General features: G+C 41.9%; 1 pseudogene; it reads left to right on the forward strand.

The window, feature by feature from the left end:
• The first annotated feature begins 490 nt into the window (after positions 1 to 490).
• Positions 491 to 1345, forward strand: LOC131908515 (small ribosomal subunit protein uS5-like; annotated as a pseudogene).
• Positions 1346 to 4286: the final 2941 nt, after the last annotated feature.

A 4286-nucleotide genomic window follows, 5' to 3' on the forward strand; every position in this document is an offset into this window, starting at 1 on the left:
CTTCAGATGTATCTTCACTAGGAAAAATATCAGAATATGTTTTTCAAAACTCTGCACATTAAGCAAAGCTTCTAGTAAACCTAGGAACATTTATTTAATCAAAACAGTTGAGTCTTTTGGACTGAAGAAGACAAGTTGTACATATATAAGCCATCACAGCACAATCACTGGAGGAACCACAGTGGAACCAGATATACCATTGAGCAGAAAGCCACCAAATAAAAACTAAAGAAACATGTGAGAATTGTGTTCCACCAAATAAGATATTGGAAGTAGAAATTCATAAAGCAAAAACACTCAGAAACGCTGGAGCTGAAGTGGACCATCACAAAGAAATAGTTCCCTAGACGGACTCGTCATATTCTAGCAGATAAAAGAAAAAACACAGTCTTTGGAAGGTAAATTAAATGATTATCATGCAAAGGAACAAAATGAAATAAAATTAAGAACGATGAAGAAGCTGCTTCTTCGGGAAAACACCTAATGGTGGATGACGCCCGTACAGCGGAAGGTCCGGGAAGATCTTGGGCCCAGGATTACGAGGCCATGGCAGCTTCAGCTGAAGATTCAGCAGCGGTCTTACGGGTCATGATTGAGGCCATGGCCGAGACCACCACCGGGTTTATGAAGGTAAAGCTGAAGATAAGGAGTGGATCCCATCACCAAGCTGGGCGGCCTTGTCAAGAATATAAGTATCAAGTCCCTGGAGGAGATCTACCTATTCTCCCTTCCCATTAAAGAATCTGAGATATTTCCCTGGAAGCATCCTTAAAGGATGAGGTTCTATATAGATCATGCCAGTGCAGCAGACCCGGCTGGCCAGGAGACCAGGTTCAAGGCTTTTGTCGATATTGGGGACTACAATGGTCATATTGGTCTTGGTGTTAAGTGCTCCAAGGAGGTAGCCACTGCCATCCAAGGAGCCATCATCTTGGCCCAACTTTCCATTGTCCCTGTGTGGAGAGGCTACTGGGAGAAAAAGATTGGTAAGCCCCACACTGCTCTGTGCAGAGTGACTGGCCGCTGTGGCTCTGTGTTGGGCGTCTCATCCCTGTCCTCCAGAGGCACTGGCATCGTCTCTGCTCCTGTGCCCAAGAAGCTACTGGTGATGGCTGCTATCGATGACTGCTACACATCAGCCAGGGGCTGCACTGCCACCCTGGGCACCTTTGCCAAGGCTACCTTTGATGCCATCTCCAAGACCTACAGCTAACTGACCCCCGATCTCTGGAAAGAGACTGTGGCCACCAAGTCTCCATATCAGAAATGCACTGACCATCTTGTGAAAACCCACACCAGAGTCTCTGTTCAGAGGATCCAGGCTCCAGCTGTGGCCACTACATAAGGGTTTTTATACAAGAAAAATAAAGTGAATTAAGTCTATTTTAAAAAAAAGAAAGAAAGAAAGAACAGAGCCTCAGAGGTCACGACCCATCAGAAAGCACAAGCATTCTGTCTAAATAGCAGGGATTCTCAGAAAAGAAAACAGAAAAAAATGATTTGAAAATAGTCACTTAAAATGTCCAGAATTCAATTAAAATATTAACTTACATCTTCAAAGAGCACAGTGGTTTACTTTTAAAAAAAAAAACTAAAATTATGTAATTTTTATTTTATTTTATTCTTCTCGCATACATTACATCTTCACTACAATTTCCCCTCCCTCCAATCCTCCCAATCTCTCCCCACTTCTCTCTGCTCTCTCCAAGATCCACTTCTCCATTTCCCTTAAAAAAGAGAACAGTCTTCCCAGGGATATCTACCAAGCATGGCAATAATAAGTTACAATAAGACTGGGCACATACCCACAGATCAAGCCTGGACGAGGCAACCCAGAAGGAGGAAGAGGGCCCAATCCCACTGTTAGGAGACCCACAAGAACATCCAGCTACATCACCACATCTTATATGCAGAGGACCTAGCTCAGACCCATCCGGGGTCCATTACTGTCACTTCTCTCTGCATGATCCACTATGAGCCCTGCTTAGCTGATTCTGTGGGTCAAAGCACAGTGATTTTCATGTGTGGGAAACGCAAAGAAACCCCAACCTGAAGTTCTTGTAACCAATGCCTTAGATTCACCAAGTGGAAATCCTGAAAGCACCGACAGAAGAGGGGCACAAGCTGTTGAAAGGTGACAAGTGACCCAAACAGGGGAGACTCCAAATGCATGCTGTCAGAGGGGTATCAGTAGGCACCATAAAGCTGAGCAGCTGGCAAGTATCTCATGCAGGTAATCTAAGAACTCAGCAGTAGGCAGGAACTGATGCAGGAGGATGACATTTGAGACATCACTCTGGGCTTCTGTGGTGGTTTGGGTGAGAATGCCCCCCATAGGCTCAGATGTTTGAAAACATGGTTCCCCAGCTGCTGGTGCAGTTTGGATAAGCTTAGAAGGTGTGGATTTGCTGGAGGGAAAACATCGCTGGGGAGAGGCTCTGAGGCTTTAAAAGCCACTTGCCATTCCCAGCTTGTACTCCCTGCTTTCTGCTTGAGGTTCAAGAAGTGAGCTCTCAGCTGTTCCTGCTACCATGCTTGCTGAGTGCTGGCAGGAGTCCCTGCCATCATGGTCTCTTAGCCTGTTGGAACCATAAGCCCAAGTAAACTCCTTCTGTAAGTTGACTTGGTTATGGTGTTTATCACAACAATCACCAAGTAGCTAACACAGCTTTGTATAAGTGTAGCTGTGCCCGTATGAAACATGAAGCAGGAACCTGGTTTTGGCTCTGTTTAGAATTGATTATTAAATATTCTCAGGTTTAAGGTGAAAACTCAAGCCGATGGGTGCCATATGTAGCTGGAGAATTTTTCTCCAGCTCCCACTGCCAAGTCCCGCCAGTCCCGGAGCCCACTTATAAAATAAACACACAGACTCTTACATTATTTAAACTGCTTGGCCATTAGCTCAGGCCTATCATTGTCTAGCTCTCACTCTTATATTCAGCCCATTTCTATTAATCTTTACTTTGTCACGTGGCTCGTGGCTTACCGGTACTTTACATCTTCCTTGTCTTGGCAGTGGCTCCAGCTGGTCTCTCTTTCCTTCTTCCTTCCCCAAATCTCCTCTCTTCTTGTCCCGCCTATACTTCCTGCCTGGTCACTGGCCAATCAGTTCTTTATTTTATAGAGCGATATCCACAACATATAAGTGCTCCCCAAATAAGCACAGACAGACCACCAATTGAGAGCTCTGCAATTCTATACCAGAGAAGTTATCTAATGAACCAAACACTTCTTTGTGTGAATACTATGGAATCTAGGAATCCAGTAGATAGATCTGAAAAATTCCACAGCTAAATCATTCTATGGTGAAAGGATGAATTTAGTTTCTTCCATACAAAGCAGACAAAGGCATCTCCACTTGACGCTTCTATTCAGCCATGTCCTGGAGGTCCTTCGTAGGACAATTAAGTAAGAAAACAAATCCAAAAGCACCCAGATTCAAAAGGATGCCATAATCTCATGCATGGAATTTCCTGAAAAGTCATTATAGCTAAAATAGTTCAGAAAAATTATAGGAGGCAAAATTAATATGAAAAAATTAATTGCATCTTGTATATCTGAATGATACTCTGAAAATGAAATTAAAGAAAACCTCATTTATAATATGATCAAAATAATGAAATATTCAGGATTTTTTTTGTAAATTTGTGTTAGATTTTTATACAACAGCACTTAAATAAATGGAAGACCTAAATAAATCAAAAGGTACCAAATCATCACTCTACTCTGGACTCATGTCCTCCTGGAAGTCTAGAGTTGAATGGGAGTCACACGTGTCTTACAACAGAAGGAATACATTTGAAAATGAGGGGTAGCAGGAGAAGCCATACTTCTTATTTTCAGCCACTGAAAGCTGCAACAATCAAGACTGTAGTATTGTTCAGAAGATTAATGTGACTACGAAGAGGATGGAATTAAGAGTTCAGAAAACATCAGAGACTTCACAGTTATTTTTTAACTAAGGTCCTAAAACCATCCATGGGGAAACAAGCACCTTTTGAAAAGTTGTTAATGATAACATGGAAATACACATGCAAAAGAATTACTTCAGATTGTACAGAAAAGTATCCATTTGGAAGAAAATCTTTCAAGATTATATTTATGTAAGAGTTATAAGTTTGAAACATAATATTAAATACTGGTGGATTTGGCTTGAGCAATTATTCCTTAGATAGAACATTAAAGTCCAAGCAATCAAAGGAGTAAAGAAATAAATTGGATTTCCTCAACATTAAAACCATTTATGCTTCAAAGGACACTGTTAAGAAATTGCAAAAGTAACC

Source organism: Peromyscus eremicus, chromosome 4 (genome assembly GCF_949786415.1).
Source record: "Peromyscus eremicus chromosome 4, PerEre_H2_v1, whole genome shotgun sequence".
Lineage (NCBI taxonomy): Eukaryota > Metazoa > Chordata > Mammalia > Rodentia > Cricetidae > Peromyscus > Peromyscus eremicus.